Here is a 17,970-nt window from a genome sequence, read left to right as displayed (position 1 = left end):
CCTTATTCTAATTCATGAGACAAAATGTAGCAGAGCAAGGAAGCCTAGGTAAGATAGGGCAGCCAACAGCTTATGACTTGTTGCCAGCCCCTTGAAGTATCGTCTATAGAAATGGAGAAAGGAAAACACAGAATATCTTATTAACAATAGCAGAGCACCTTAGTAGTTGCAGTACATCCGCAAAGGAATTGTTTGTCATTCATTTCTGCTATTCAGCAGATAAGACAAAGTGAATAAAGATAAAGCAGACTTGAAGATTTCATAAATGAAGAAAGTAAAAAGACACTGCATATTATATTGAAGAATATCAGAATTAGAACTAGCCTTGTTTATTAGTCTCTTATGGATACTGTAACAAATAATGGCAAATCTGATGTCTTAAAACAATGGAAACTTATTTTCTCACAATTCTTAAGGTCAAAAGTCTGAAATCAAAGTGGGGCATTCTCTCTCCAGATGCTCTAAGGAAAAATCCCGCTTTGCTTTTTTCAGCTTCAGATGATTCTAGTTGGTCCTACATTTGTGGCTGCCTCACTCTGTGTTTATGTTACCTCCTTCTCTTCTCTGAATGTCTCTATTCCGTGTGTCTCTAATAAGGGCATTTGTCATTGCATTCAGAGTCCACCTAATAATATTGGATGACCTCCTCATCTTGAGACTCCTAACAATTATGTTTATAAAGTTACTGTTGTTTAGTCACCAAGTTGTTTTGTCCAACTCTTTTGTGATACCAAGTTCCTCTGTTCATGAGATTTCAAGCAAGAATATGGAAGTTGGTTGCCGTTTCCTTCTCCAGGGGATCTTCCTGACTTAAGGATTGAACCTGTGTTACTTGTATTGGCAGGTGGATTCTTTACCACTGAGCTACCAGGGAAGCCGATATTTATAAAGCCCCCCCCCTTTTTTTCCCCAATAAGATACTATTCACAGGTTCTGGGAATTAGAGTGTGGAATTTACTTTTTATGGAGCGGCTACAATTTTGTTTGTTATACCTTAATTGATTAGGAAGGCTAAAAATATATTGACTTAACCCCTTTATAAATTGAAAAGTTGTGATTCCAACTTTCTTTACAACTCACTTATGCACTAAGGTATCATACCATGTGATTCTCACTCCCTTATAGAGAAGATATTTTTCTACCATTACACAAATATCCCTAGATGAGAACTTCTACCTTCCAGAAATTTTCCAAAGAAACTTATATTTAAGGTCTTAAAGAATCAACATGCTGGATGAAATTAAGGAGGCAATTACAAAAATTAAGAAGGGAGTGATGAAGCCATTGTTGTTTCATTTTCATACAAAACATTTTATTCAACAGTCTTTGGACAGCACTTGGTGTCCATTCACAGTCAAACACGGACACTGCAAAAGTTCAGAAGTAGAAAGTATAGTTAAACACTCCCTTCTCTTTTTAAAAACACCTGACTATATAATAACAAAAAACAGCTAATCAGATATTTATCTGGAATTTCAAGTACACCCTAACATTTTCATCAATTCTGCTCTGAAAGTCAATTTCAGTTTTTTCCCTCATACTGGACAGTGTACCTGATGAAGCTTGAGACTAATGTTCTTTAAGCATTATGCATGAGTATGCATTGTAAATATCTCTTTGCCCACAAAAATAGAAAAAAAAAATTCCTATTATACCAAATGGCACTGTATCATATCAATTTCATCTCTTGATTGTGGAGTGGAGTTCATTAATTAAAATAATCATAGTTTATCACACATTCTTCCCTTCATTTCATTCAAATATATTTTGAAAGAATCCATCTCTGGACATTTTGTGCTCAGGAAGTAGACTCTAAGCTAAGAAACCCATTTCAATTATCAAATCAATATCTCATGGGCAACTCATTTGGGCTCTGTTTTTAGAGCTGAAGGAAGAGAAATTATATAGAATTAACACATTATCTGACAAAGACTGTACTAATCATTACACAAGACTGTACTAAGCATTACACATTGTACATTCATTACAATGAAACATTGTATCATTTCTTACTTGACATACTCCTAAAAGTTGGAGATAATGATGCCCATTTTACTGATGAGGAAATGGTAAAATGACCTTGCCTTAAAATAATCAGCTGTGAGTATAAATTCTACAATTGTAAAGCTAAAGCCATACAGAGTAGCTGAGAAATACTGAGAGTGAAGTGAAAGTGTCAGTTGCTCAAAGAGGAAGACTTAAAGTTGATTTGAAGAATAAGGAACAGGTAGACTTTCCCAGAAAAAAGGCAGGAAATGAAAGAACTAAGCTACCGAAGTGGCCAATGAGTGGAATATAGCATGAGTTAAGATTATACCAGATCATTTATGTCCAGCTGAGTGGTTTAGACTGAGTTGCACAAGACCGGAGCTCTGTATTGGTTCTTGTAGGTCAACCACTTTTACTGTGATTCTCAGTGGAACTTTGCTATCCTGCATTTGATAGAGTAACGTGTGCTTGGCATGGCTAAAGGACTCCTCTCACTCCAGGATTTTACTGCTGTTAATTTTCACTTTTATATTCTGGGTGATGTGGATAATTACATTCGGCTTCCTGCAACCATGTTGCTGCTGTTTTCCTGCAGACCTGTGACTCTTCATGTTTTCTTGCTAGTAGAGTTCCATCCTGAGCTGTGAAATGTATCCAGCTGTCCAGTCCCTGGCAGAAGGCTGTTCATCATCTACCTCTCTGCTCTGGATCTAGATGGTTTAATTACACTTCCTTTCCAGGGAGAGATTTATCTTCCAGTCACTTTACATAGCAATCATAGAAAATATGAAAACTCACTTGTGCTCTACAATGGACAAAACTAGTAAAATTGCCCTCGTTTGGAGCATGAAGAAAATGGAATATTGTGAAAAACAAAATATGAGAGTGAAGCTGAGGAACTCAGATCAAGAAAAAAGGTTTTACCAGCATTTGTTAACAGCCAACTCAATGCACAATAAAAAAAAGTGAGACAGGGACACTATGAGGTGGGCTCAAAAGCAAATAAGTCAGTATATTTGTTTTAAGCTTTGGAGCACAACAAAAGATAGTGGAAATGGTGGTAACATCCTGAAACATACCCTCTTAAACACACACATATGTCTTGGTTCAAAAAACTCAGTATAAAGAGACCAACTCCATGGTTCATGCTTATTCTTTTGGTCATTCAAGAATTTATATTTACGCTAGGTGTTTATAGGTTATTTTATTGAATACCTATTTTGGACAATATCATTAAGGAAGATGAACACCACAAGGTACAGAAAAAGATGTTATAGGCATTTGGAGGAAAGCAACGTCACTTCCAGATGAAAGGCTACAACCACAGGACTACATGGATAAAACAACTTCTAAGGCTGGGCATTCATTTTTCTCATGTTAAGGAGAGAGACTCTGAGTTATTTTGAAGGAGCTCTAGGAAACAGGGTATGAATAGAGACTGGTTATGGTGTCAAAGCACAGTAGGAGTCAGCCCAATTCAGCATCCTGACCATCTGACAGAATAAGCAGGGCACAGTCAGCTCATTTGTAGGAGGGCAAGGGTCAGGAATGATAGAAAATGCAGAGAGAAATAAATAGCATCAATTAAGATTTGACTATTTGCTCAGCCAGGTGCTATAATATACATTTTAATATAAGAGGTGTCTAATGGAAGTGTTTGGGGATGATGTCTTGGAGCATGACTGTTTCCACAGGGAGGCATTTGAATGATGTTACCTGCGCATAGAGACTGGAGAACAAGGTGGCAAGCAGAAGAATGAGAACAAATTGTTTCTGTAGGAGAGAAGATAAAATGCAAAGAGCACATGTGTTGGAGCCAGATAGTCCTGCATTTGAATCCTATTTCCATTACTTTTGAGTTCAGTCAACTGTGAACTATTTGCCTAAATAGCAGAATCCTAGTTTATTTTAAAAGGAGTGAAGAGGGGAAATTGATGAATTTTTGTAAGATTAAGAGATACATTATGAAGTTCATAAACTTTCTAGATGCTTAGCGAATTATAGTTATTATTAGGAGAATCTTCTTTGATGATTTTCTCTTATTGACCCCTGCTGACGCCCTGTCTCTTCATGCTTCATCCTCTTAGACAAGTGCATAAATAGCTTGTCAGGGATTGGGTGATGCTTTTATTCATAGTTCAAAACATCCTAGCCATATTGATGAACCATCAAGAAAATACACAGCTTATCTGGTTTGTTTTACCCTTTCAAGAAGATGAATGAGTAACCTCAACATCTGAAGGTGCTTTGCAGGTAAAAATCTAAAAGAAAGATGAACTGCTAACAAGCTGGGTAAATCCTACAACTGCTCAGCACTTGGATTCTGCTGTAGGCTGTGTAGGGAAGGGGAATGATGATAAAGGGATGTATTAGAGACAGGCAGTTGCAAACAAGTAGGTAATGATAGGAAATGATTACCTATTTGCTGAAGGACCAAAAATCCAAGTAAAGAACTGTCAAGTAATTTGAAGTCATTTGATCTGATAAATATTAGGCTGCTGAAAAAGCTGGGTACTGTTTCCCTTGGAAAACCGGAAACACTTAACCTTGAAAGTTACATGCAGCGTACCCTATTCCTCCATACAGTTATGAAATTGAGGGAATTTCTGAAGAAAACAATACATCTTGGTGGCACTTTTCCAATAATAAAGAATAAAAAGTGCTTGTAACACTACAGAGAAGGAAGACTGAGTAGATTGACTCAAATTTTCCATACTTGGGTGGCTTCAACATGCCTACCCCAGTTCCCACCATGTCCATGTTCATGAGAGATGTTAAGTGCTCTCTATTAGAGTTACCCAAACAAGTCAAATCAGTCAGTATTTACTGAGTGCCCAGACTTAACTATATTCCACGGAGATATTAAAACAAAAGCCAGGTGTTCCTCAAATAAAGCCTTGCTAAATGAGGTCCCAATGTGTGACTACAATAAGAGAGTTTTACCCACATTTTATTTTACCCACTTCCCAATCTCATTGTCTTAAGGCAAAGAATCAACAGATGATTGTTCTTTCCCAGGGATAGAATTAAATCGTGTATAAATACCATAATATTGCTTTGTAGGGAGAGAATTCTCACAGTATTAAAACAGCATATATGAGATGCTGTAATTACCCTTGCCAGATACTATTATCTAGATAATTTAAGGGAAAGATAATGAAAACAATTGCTTAAATTATTTAGATTGAAGCCCTGGGGTTAAAATTTTTGGAACACAGAGTTTGACTTGGTTTTCAGTGAAAAGTATTTACTATGCACCAACTGAGTTGATTAAGGAAGAAAAGAATGAAATAATACTTACCCTTGTCCTTGAGGAGTTTAAAATATATGAGGAGGGGAAATTGAAGAATTTTTGTAAGATTAAGAGATACGTTATGGAGTTCATAAACTTTCTAGCTGTTCAATGAATTTTAGTTATTATTAGGAGAATCTTCTTTGATGATTTAAAAGCACTGCTGCTAAAGGTTGTGATGGAGGTCACCATAAGGGGCAAAGAGAGTAAAAAGGAAGAGCACGTGACTCAGCCCTTTAGGGGAAAAGCTGTAGGGAAGAGTTCAAGAGGCCTGAATTGGGATGCTCAGTCACTTCAGTCATGTCTGACTCTTTGTGACCCCGTGGACTGTAACCTGCCAAGCTTCTCTATCTAGGGGATTTTCCCAGCAAGAATACTGAAGTGGGTTGCCTTTTCCTCCTCCAGGGGACCTTCCAGACCCAGAGATTGAACCCACATCTCCTGCATTTCAGGCAAATTCTTTACCACTGAGCTAGCTGGGAATTAAGAAAGAAGTATCCCAAAAACAAAACACAACAACACAGTAAATAGGGTTCCAGGAGATGAGAACAATAGAAGAAAATCAGAGAAGGGGCATGGTAGCACAGGTAGTTTCATACTACCTATAATTGTGAAATAGGAGATAATAGAAAATGGTAAGATGTTTGAAGAGGGAAGGAAAGCCAAGTTTTAGAGGTGTTTTGTTTTGTTTTGTTTTTTATGTCAATGTATGGAACAATCAGAAAATAGTCATGGAAAATGACTTGGCAACCCAATTTTGACATTGAAAATGAGGAAAAATATTTAAATGTTGACTTTTCAAGTAAAGTCCTGGTGCCTATGATAAATTCCTGGTCCATTAGCACTTGATACGGAGGTGGTAAGTACTCTAGAATTTCAAGTCTTTTGGAATAGAGAAGCCAAGAAAACAAAAGGAAGGTAAGTCAAGCACACTTGGAGAAAGAGAAAACATTATTGGGGAGTAGAGAACAGGCAATCCCCCCAAAAAGACCAATGAAGAACTTTTCTCATTATAATACTTTATAATACACTGTGCTTACCTTGGCCTCTGTCTCAATGTCTTTGCTATTTTGGGTAAAAGCTCTAACAGAATGTTGTCCGTGAAGTTAGGGAGTATGTTTTGATTAAATGGAAGAACTGAGAAAAAGCAGAGCTAAAGTGTAGGTAAAGAAGGCAGGTGTGAGTGATTTGGGAACACATCACCACTCTCCAATCTTCCCTCTGAGTATAAAGACAACAGAGTGAAATTTAAGAATCAATTGTATCACTACAATCGTCACTAAGGGTAAGATTTTCTCACTTATTCTCTGTTTAATGTGTCATTTTTTGGCATTCACAGTTCATGCTTAGATAATTTTAATGTCTATTTAGAGCTTAAGTAATAATCTCCCAAGATGGTGGAGCAGAACGACCTGCTCTCATCGTCTCCTGCAAGAACTCCAAAATTACAACACACTGCTGAACAACCATTGACAGGAGAATGTTGGATCCCACTAAAAAAAGATACCCCACGTCCAAGGGCAAAGGAGAAGCCCCAGCAAGACAGTAGGACGAGCAAAATCACATTTAGAATCAAATCCCATACCCACCAGACATGCTCAGAGGGCTCAAACAAAATCTTATGCACACCAGGAGACCCCACAGAGACTGAGCCAGACTTGCCTTTGAGTGTTTGAGTGTCTCCTGCAGAGGTGGCGGTCAGCAGTGGCCTGCCACAGGGGCAGGGGCTCTGGGTGCAGCAGACCTGGATGTGGCATAAGCTTTCTAGGAGGAGGTCCCCATTAACCCCACCATAGAGCTGCCAGAACTTACACAGGACTGGGAAATAGACTCTTGGAGGGCACAGACAAAACCTTGTGTGCACAGGGACCCAGGAGAAAGGAGCAGGATCTCACAAGAGACTGATTCAGATTTGACTGTGAGTGTCCAGAAGTCTCCGGTGGAGGCGTGGGTTGCAGTGGCCTGCTGCAGGGTCACAAGAAATGAGTAGGGACCTTTTGAAGGAGGTCACCATTATCTTTAGGGTGACCATAAAGATAACGCCTCCACCATAGTTTGGTCTCAGGTCAACAAAAGGAAGGGAACATAGCCCCACCCATCAACAGAAAATTGGATTGAAGATTTACTGAGCATGGCCCCACACATCAGAACAAGACCCAGTTTCCCCACCCAGTCAGTCTCTCTCATCAGGAAGATTTCATAAGCCAATTATCCTTACCTGGCAGAGGGCAGACAGAATGAAAACCACAGTCACAGAAAACTAATCAAACTGATTATACAGACCACAGCCTTGTCTAACTCAATGAAATTAGGAACCATGCTGTATAGGGCCACCCAAGACAGACAGGTCATGGTGGAGAGTTCTGTCCAAACGTGATCCACTGGAGAAGGGAATGGCAAATCACTTCAGTATGCTTGCTTGAGAACCCCATGAACAATATGAAAAGACAAAAAGATAGGATACTGAAAGATGAACTCCCCAGGTTGGCAGGTGCCCAATATGCTACTGGAGATCAGTGGAGAAATAACTCTGGAAATAATGAAGAAACAGAGCCAAAGCATAAACAAAGCCCAGTGGTGGATGAGACTGGTGATGGAAGCAGGGTCCGATTATTGCTCTGAAGAACAATACTGCATAGAAACCTGGAATGTTAAGTCCATGAATCAAGGCAAATTGGAAGTGGCCAAACAGGAGATGGCAAGAGTGAGCATCAACATTTTAGGAATCAGCGAACTAAAACGGACCGGAATGGGTGAATTTAGCTCAGATGACCATTATATCTATGACTGTGGGCAAGAATCCCTTAGAAGAAATGGAGTAGCCCTCATAATCAAAAAAAGAGTCTGAAATATAGTACTTGGATGGGATCTCAAAAACGACAGATGATCTCTGTTTGTTTCCAAGGCAAACCATTCAATATCATGGTAATCCAAGTTTATGCCCCAACCAGTAATGCTGAAGAAGCTGAAAGGTTCTATGAAGACATACAAGACCTTCTAGAACTAACACCCAAAATAGATATCCTTTTCATTATAGGGGACTGGAGCGCAAAAGTAAGAGATACCTGGAGTAACAGGCAAATTTGGCTTTGAAGTACAAAACGAAGCAGGGCAAAGGCTAATAGAATTTTGCCAAGAGAATGCACTGATCATAGCAAACATACTCGTCCAACAACACAAGAGAAGGCCCTACACATGGACATCACCAGACGACCAATACCGAAATCAGATTGATTGTATCCTTTGCAGCCAAAGGTGGAGAAGCTCACCTTTTCCAGTCAGCAAAAATAAGACTGGGAACTGACTGTGGCTCAGATCATGAACTCCTTATTTCCAAATTCAGACTTGAATGGAAGAAAGGGAAAACCACTAGACCATTTAGATATGACCTAAATCAAATCTCTTACGATTATACTGTGGAAGTGACAAATAGATTCAAGGGATTACATCTGAAAGACAGACTGCCTGAAGAACTAAGGACAGAGGTTCGTGATATTTTACAGGAGGCAGTGATCAAGACCACCCCCAAGAAATGAAATGCAAAAAGGCAAAATGGTTGTCTGAGGAGGCCCTACAAATAGCTGAGAAAGAAGAGAAGCTAAAGGCAAAGGAGAAAAGGAAAGATATACCCATTTGAATGTAGAGTTCCAAAGAATAGCAAGGAGAGATAAGAAAGCCTTTCTCAGTGATCAGTGCAAAGAAACAGAGGAAAACAACAGAATGGGAAAGTCTAGAGATCTCTTCAAGAAAATTAGAGATACCAAGGGAACATTTCATGCAAAGATGGGCACAATAAAGGACAGAAATAGTATGGACCTAATAGAAGTAGAAGATATTAAGAAGAGGTGGCAAGAATACACAGAAGAAGTATACAAAAAAGATCTTCATGACCTGGATAACCACAATGGTGTAATCACTCAGCTAGAGCCAGACATCCTGGAATGTGAAGTCAAGTGGGCCTTAGGAAGTATCACTACGGACAAAGCTAGTGGAGGTGATTGAATTCCAGTTGAGCTATTTCAAATCCTGAAAGATGATGCTGTGAAAGTGCTGCACTCAATATGCCAATATATTTGGAAAACTCAGCAGTGGCCACAGGATTGGAAAAGGTCAGTTTTCTCTCCAGTTCCAAAGAAAGGCAATGCCAAAGATGTTCAAACTACCACACAACTGCACTCATCTTACACGCTAGCAAAGTAATGCTAAAAATCCTTCAAGCCAGGCTTGAACAGTACGTGAACCATGAACTTCCAGACGTTCAAATTGGATTTAGAAAAGGCAGAGGAACCAGAGATCAAATTGCCAACATCTTATTACCAACATCTTATTTCATGGATCATTGAAAAAGCAGGAGAGCTCCAGAAGAACACCTATTTCTACTTTATTGACTATGCCAAAGCCTTTGACTGTGTGGGTGACAACAAATTGTAGAAAATTCTTCAAGAGATAGGAATACCATACCACCCTTCCTCCCTCTTGAGAAACCTGTATGCAGGCTAAGAAGCAACAGTTAGAACTGTACATGGAAGAAAAGACTGGTTCCAAATCAGGAAAGGAGTATGACAAGGCTATATATTGCCACCCTGGTTATTTAACTTATATGCAGAGTACATCACACAAAATGCTGGGCTGAATGAAGCACATTCTGGAATCAAGATTGCCGGGAGAAATATCAATACAGTTGACACCACACTTATGGTAGAAAGTGAACTAAAGAGCCTCTTGATGAAAGTGAAAGAGGAGAGTAAAAAAGCTAGCTTAAAACTCAACATTCATAAAACTAAGATCATGGCATCCAGTTCCATCACTTCAAGGCAAATAGATGGGGAACCAATGGAAACAGTGACAGACTTTTTTTTTCGGGGCTCCAAAATAACTGTAGATGGTGACAGCAGCCATGAAATTAAAAGACACTTGCTCCTTGGAGGAAAAGCTATGACCATCCTAGACAGCATATCGGAGAAGGCAATGGCACCCCACTCCAGTACTCTTGCCTGGAAAATCCCATGGACGGAGGAGCCTGGTAGGCTGCAGTCCATGGGGTCGCTGAGGGTCAGACACGACTGAGCGACTTGACTTTCACTTTTCACTTTCATGCATTGGAGAAAGAAATGGCAACCCACTCTAGTGTTCTTGCCTGGAGAATCCCAGGGACGGGGGAGCCTGGTGGGCTGCCGTCTCTGGAGTCACACAGAGTCGGACCCAACTGAAGTGACTTAGCAGTAGCAGACAGCATATTAAAAAGCAAAGACATTTATTTGCCAACCAAGGTCCATCTAGTCCAAGCTATGATTTTTTCCAGTAGTCATGTATGGGTGTGACAGTTGGACTATAAAGAAAGCTGAACACTGAAGAATTGACATTTTTGAACTGTGGTGTTGGAGAAGACTCTTGAGAGTCCCTTGGACTGCAAGGAGATCCAACCAGTCCATCCTAAAGGAAATCAGTCCTGAATATTCATTGGAAGGACTGATGCTGAAGCTGAAATTCCAATACTTTGGCCACCTGATGCAAAGAACTGACTCACTAGAAAAGACCCTGGTGCTGGGGAAGATTGAAGGCAGGAGGAGAAGGGGACGACAGAGGGTGAGATGGTTGAATAGCATCACCGACTCAATGGACATGAGTTTGAGCATACTCCAGGAGTTGGTGATGAACAGGGAAGCCGGGCGTGCTGCAGTCCATGGGGTCACAAAGCGTCAGACGCAACTGAGTGACTGAACTGAACTGAGAGCTTAAGTATGCCAAAAGTAAAGGTGAAACTCCTAGGTATCTCCACAACACTAAAAAAAAGTAGAGGGCTTATTATAACGTTTTTAATGACTTGCTATGAACTAGGAATTGCTAGTAATTTCCTTAATGTTCACAATAAGTCAATGCAATGGCAACACTATTTCACTAAAGCAGGCACTGAAGCAGGGAGAAGTTAAGTAATATACCTAAGATTGCAGGGTTCTGTGGTGTTGGAGAAGACTCTTGAGAGTCCCTTGGACTGCAAGGAGATCCAACCAGTCCATTCTGAAGGAGATCAGCCCTGGGATTTCTTTGGAAGGAATGATGCTAAAGCTGAAACTCCAGTACTTTGGCCACCTCATGCGAAGAGTTGACTCATTGGAAAAGACTCTGATGCTGGGAGGGATTGGGGGCAGGAGGAGAAGGGGACGACAGAGGATGAGATGGCTGGATGGCATCACTGACTCGATGGACGTGAGTCTGAGTGAACTCCGGGAGTTGGTGATGGACAGGGAGACCTGGCGTGCTGCGATTCATGGGGTCGCAAAGAGTCGGACATGACTAAGTGACTGATCTGATCTAATCTGATAAGAGGCAGAGCTGGGACTTAAATTTATTAGAGGAGTTAAAATTTCAACTGACCAACCCAGGGTGGTTATGATTTTCCTCCTCCAACACTAGAAAACATTTTTTCAAGTATGTTTATTCTCACCTCTATTATTTTTCCACTATGTTACTCAACCTCATTTCATCTGTTCTCCTCTAAATGTTTCAGTAGAGGTGTGGAAAGGAAAAGGAAAAAAAAAAAAAAAAAAAACGAACCAGTTTAGATATTTCAAGCAGAGAGAATTTAATACAGAGTATTAGTTACACATGTATTTAAGGAGTTCTGAAGCTAAACAGAGGAAATCAAATCAATTAGCAGCAGCTAGAAATATTGGGAGGGATAACAAGAGAAAGTGGTGTTAGCAAAGTACAAAAATCAGAACCAGGATCAACTATCAGAAACTAGAAAAAAAGCTGGGGCTACCCTGTTGAAATAGAGACCAGCCCTCCTACTGAGAGTTGGAATCACAGAAAACACAGGCACTGCTGCGGCATTGTCCAAGGTAGGGAGTTAAGAGAAATAGCCTTGATTCCCTCCTCTCTCCCCACTGCTGTTTGGTCTTCTGATTCCCCTCTTTAATCCAACCTACGTATAAGTCAGAGGGAAAAGGACATTCAGAAAATATAGTAAAACAGGAGAAGGACTGAAAAGGAATGGGAAACCAAACCAGTACATGGCTGGTTCCCCAAATTGCTAATTAACCAGCTTGCCCCAGTGGCCCATTTTCTCAATCAAACCATAGATATTGCCTACTCAGTAAAAATCGAGCGTCTATTTTTGAAAATATGGTTGGTGACAGAGTACGTATATGTACAAGAAAGAACCAAGTTCATCATTTCCTTCAATAGCCACTAGTAACATTTGGCATGGATATAAGTTAGGAAGATAAAGAGATGATATCTTTATTGGAACTTAATGACCTGAGAAAGTTAGGCCTTACTTTCAATGCCACAGCTTGAAATATTGTGTCATTAACTTTCTTATATATTCCCCCACAAACTTCTAAAGTAGGCTCCCAAAGGGCATTACTATTCACTGTAGAATTGATTTATATTTTGTCATATTGAAACAAAATGGCAACTCATGCACCGTTTCATATGGACAGCTCCAAGTGAAAAAAATATGGTTCATGAACAAGATTTAATAGTATGTGCTATTAAAGGATTGACAGTATACTGAAGCATTTAGACATAGATACCTTTTTGAAGAATTTCTGCAGTTACTAAAGAGACCCCTAAGATGTCTGAAATAAGACTCAGAAGAAGAGTCCATTTATTCTTCCCCTGAAAAATTTAGTATTTGGCTACCTTTACACTTTTGATTACAACTGTGGCTGCTGCTTTCACTAAACATTCTGATTCAAAAACAAGAAAGAAAGAAAGAAAGAAAAAAAAAATCCCCACAGAACAAACCACAAACACTTGATCAAAAAGGATAAAAGAGGTAGGAATAAAGTTACCTAAGGAGGCAAAAGACCTGTACTCTGAAAACGAAGTTGTTGAAATTGAAGATGACATAATTAGAGGAAAGGATATGCCACATTCTTGGATCAGAAGAATCAATATTTTTAAAACAACCATATTACCCAAGGCAGTCTACAAATACAACGCAATCTCTATCAAACTGCCAATGGCAATTTTTCACAGAACTAGAACAAAGTTTTTAAACGTTGTATGGAAACATGAAAGACCTCAAATAGCCAAAGCAATTCTGAGAAAGAAGAAGGAGCTAGAGGAATCAAGTTCCTTGACTTCAAACTGTACTACAAAGCTACAGTAATCTAAATAGCATGGTATGGCACAAAAACAGATACGTAGGTCAATGGAACAGGATAGTAAGCCCAGAAATAAATTATTAATTAATAATTAATCTACTACAAAGGAAGAAAGAAATACAATGCAGAAAAGACAGTCTCTTCAATAAGTGGTGCTGGGAAAACTAGACAGCTACATGTAAATGAATGAACTTAGAACACTAACACCATACACAAAAATAAACTCAAAATGTATGAAAGACCTAAATGTAAGACTGGATACCATTACATTCCCAGAAGAAAACATGGTTGATACCCTTTGGCATAAATTGCAGCACTATTTTTTTGGACCCATCTCCTAGGGTATTGGGCTTCCCTTGTAGCTCAGTCGGTAAAGAATCTGCCTGCTGTGCAGGAGACCCGGGTTCAATCCCTGGGTTGGGAAGATCTCCTGGAGGAGGAAATGGCAACCCACTCCAGTATCCTTGCCTGGAAAATCTCATGGACAGAAAAGCCTTGTGGGTTGCAGTCCATGGGGTCGCAAAGAGTCGGGCACAACTGAGCAACTAACACTTACTTACCTAGGGTATTGGAAATAAAAATTACATAAATTGGACCTAATTAAACTTAAAAACTTTTGCACAGTATGCAAAAAGACAACTTTTCATTGTCTTTGAAACAAAATATTTCCAACTATTATGACTAAGAAGGGATTAATTTCCAAAATAAACATCTCATACAGCTCAATATCAAAACAACCCAATCAAAAAATGGGCAGAAGATATAAATAAACATTTTTTTTTTAAAGAAGACACATAGATGGTCAACAAGCACATGAAAAGTTGTTCAACATCACTAATTATTAGAGAAATACAAGTCAAAACTGGAAGGAGGTATCACCTCGCATCGGCCAGAATGACCAGCATCAAAAAATCCACAAACAATAAATGCTGGAGAGGGTGTGGAGAAAAGGAACCCTTCTACATGGCTGATGTGATTGTAAATTGGTACAACCATTATAGAGAACAATATAAAGGTTCCTTAAACAACTACAAATAGAAATATCATATGACCCAACAGTCCTACTCCTGGGCAGTTGCCCAGAGTAAAACCATAATCCAAAAAGATACATTCACTAGAATGTTCACTGCAGCACTATTTATAATACCCAGGACATGGAAGCAACTTAAGTGTTCATAAACAGAGGAATATATAAATAAGATGTGGTACATATATGCAAGGGATTCCCTGGTGTCTCAGATGGTAAAGAATCCACCTGCAATGCGGGAGACCTGGGTTCGATCCCTGGGTTAGGAAGATCCCTAGAGGAGGGCATGGCAACACACTCCCTATTCTTGTTTGCAGAATGCCCATGGACAGAGGAGCCTGGCAGACTCCGAAGAGTTGGACACGACTGAGCAACTAACCACAGCACAGAATATATATGAAATAGAATATCATTCAGCTATAAAAAAGAATAAAATAATGCCATTTGCAGCAACATGGATGGACCTAGAGATCATACTAGGTGAAGCAGGTCAGAGGGTATACACACACAAACACACATATAACTGAATCACTTTGATATATACCTGAAACTAACACATTGTAAATCAACTGTATTTCAATGAAAATTAAAGTATGTATACACACACACATACACACATGAAGTAGCCCTCCTCCCACACTTCTTCATTAGCATTGCATTACCCAGGTCTATGACATGATGCTAGCCTTTCTAATTTTACTTCCAGGACCTTTTAAGTTGTGTTCATCCAAACTGTTATTGACCACCATGGCTTTAATAGCTCTGAGTTCATTAGAATTGCCTCCAGTCCAGTTGGTCAGAAGCCTCTATGAAGGATCCAACACTTAAGAAAATAGGTTATTTCTAAGGATAACCTGAATACAAACATGAACAGTGATTTGTTTGAGTAAATCCTTATCATATACTTAGTATGGCATTGTTATTTCCCTATTAGTCTAGATTTGTTGAGCAATTGTTGCCTCTCTATACTTCATTTTGCCTAGGCAAACAGCTTGAGTACATTTGAATATGATTGAATAACGGAATGAGAAAAAGCTTGCATAAAAAATGTGCTGAATTTCTGAAATCAGAACCTATTTTCCTGTCCTCCCTCAGTTTTCTCGGTCTGCTTTTGTTTTTATGGAAATCTATAATCTCTGTCACTGTGAAAGTCTTACTTGAAAGAGATACCTTAATACTAATAATACATAGTGAGAATATTTTATAGGTAGTCCTAATAAATGGACACACCCATTCTCAGCCTTACTTTAGAAGCAATCAAACAATAGGAAAGGAACACAATTTAAAAACAAAAGTTATATGATTATGAATAGAACTGTTTGGAGAATGTGATGCGTGCATAGTAATAGTGGACTTCATAAAATTGATTTCCAGAATTAGATAATAACAGAACTCCCAAAAAAGCTTGCTTGCCTCTGTGAAATTAAATACATGAAGGATTGGGTTAGACTAGTTCCAAAACTCAAGGAAGAAGGAAGGGGTTGAGCTTTGCATATGCTCAGCTTCTTTCCATAACTGACTAATCATATTAGTAATTCCTTCTCTCTTGGGAAGTAGCAAGTAGGTAGAAGAAGCCAAGCAATTCACCAAAAAAATAAAGGCAAGAGTAGAGACACATTTTGTCTATTAGTGTCATCCTTTGTTTAATTTACAACTAGATCTATTCTTTTCTCCTTCTTTCCTCTTTTCATTCTTTTTTATTTTCAATTCAATTTCATAAAGTAAATATTAATTGAGCACCTGCTTTGGGCTGGTCTAACACAAGATTGGTCCCATTATTTCATGGTAAATAGATGGGGAAACAATGGAAACAGTGACAGACTTTATTTTGGGGGGCTCCAAAATCCCTGAAGATTGTGACTGCAGCCATGAAATTAAAAGATGCTTGCTCCTTGGAAGAAAAGCTTTGACTAAGCTACACAGCATATTAAAAAACAGAGACATTTCTTTGCCAACCAAGGTCCATCTAGTCAAAGCTATGGTTTTTCCAGTAGTCATGTATGGGTGTGACATTTGGACTATAAAGAAAGCTAAGAACCAAAGAATTGATGCTTTTGAACAGTGGTGTTGGAGAAGACTCTTAAGAGTCCCTTGGACTGCAAGGAGATCCAACCAGTCCATCCTAAAGGAAATCAGTCCTAAATTTTCATTGGAAGGACTGAAGCTGAAGCTGAAACTCCAATACTTTGGCCACCTGATGTGAAGAACTGATTCATTAGAAAAGACCTTGATGCTGGGAAAGATTGAAGGTGAGAGGAGAAGGGGACAACAGAGGATGATAAGGTTGGATGGCATCACCGACTTGATGGACATGGGTTTGGGTGAACTCCAGGAGTTGGTGATGGACAGGGAAGCCTGCTGTGCTATAGTCCATGAGGTTGCAAAGAGTTGGACATGACTGAGCGATTGTACCATTTCTGTCCTTTATTGAGCCCATCTTTGCATGAAATGTTCCTTTGGTATCTCCGATTTTCTTGAAGAGATCTCTAGTCTTTCCCATTCTGTTGTTTTCCTCTATTTCTTTGCATTGATTGCTGAGGAAGGCTTTCTTATCTCTTCTTGCTATTCTTTGGAACTCTGCATTCAGGTGTTTATATCTTTCCTTTCTCCTTTGCTTTTCACTTCTCTCCTTTTCACAGCTATTTGTAAGGCCTCCCCAAACAGCCATTTTGCTTTTTTGCATTTCTTTTCCACAGGAATGGTCTTGATCCCTGTCTCCTGTACAATGTCACAAACCGCATTCCATAGTTCATCAGGCACTCTATCTATCAGATCTAGGCCCTTAAATCTATTTCTCACTTCCACTGTATAATCATAAGGAATTTGATTTAGGTCATACCTGAAAGGTCTAGTGGTTTTCCCTACTTTCTTCAATTTAAGTCTGAATCTGGCAATAAGGAGTTCATGGTCTGAGCCACAGTCAGCTCCTGGTCTTGTTTTTGCTGACTGTATAGAGCTTCTCCATCTTTGGCTGCAAAGAATATAATCAATCTGATTTCGGTGTTGACCATCTGGTGATGTCCTTGTGTAGAGTCTTCTCTTGTGTTGTTGGAAGAGGTTGCTTGTTATGACTAGTGCGTTTTCTTGGCAAAACTCTATTAGTCTTTGCCCTGCTTCATTCTGTATTCCAAGGCCAAATTTGCCTGTTGCTCCAGGTGTTTCTTGCCTTCCTACTTTTGCATTCCAGTCCCCTATAATGAAAAGGACATCTTTTTTGGGTGTTAGTTCTAAAAGGTCTTGTAGGTCTTTCTAGAACCGTTCAACTTCAGCTTCTTCAGCATTACTGGTTGGGGCATAGACTTGGATTACTGTGATATTGAATGGTTTGCCTTGGAAACGAACAGAGATCATTCTGTCATTTTTGAGATTGCATCCAAGTACTGCATTTCAGACTCTTTTGTTGACCATGATGGCTACTCCATTTCTTCTGAGAGATTCCTGCCCGCAGTAGTAGATTGTATGTACCAAAGGAATACTTCATGCAAAGACGGGCTCGATAAAGGACAGAAATGGTATGCACCTAACAGAAGCAGAAGATATTAAGAAGA

This window comes from Bubalus bubalis, chromosome 5 (assembly GCF_019923935.1).
Source record: "Bubalus bubalis isolate 160015118507 breed Murrah chromosome 5, NDDB_SH_1, whole genome shotgun sequence".
NCBI lineage: Eukaryota > Metazoa > Chordata > Mammalia > Artiodactyla > Bovidae > Bubalus > Bubalus bubalis.
Note: the sequence above shows the minus strand (reverse complement) of the source record.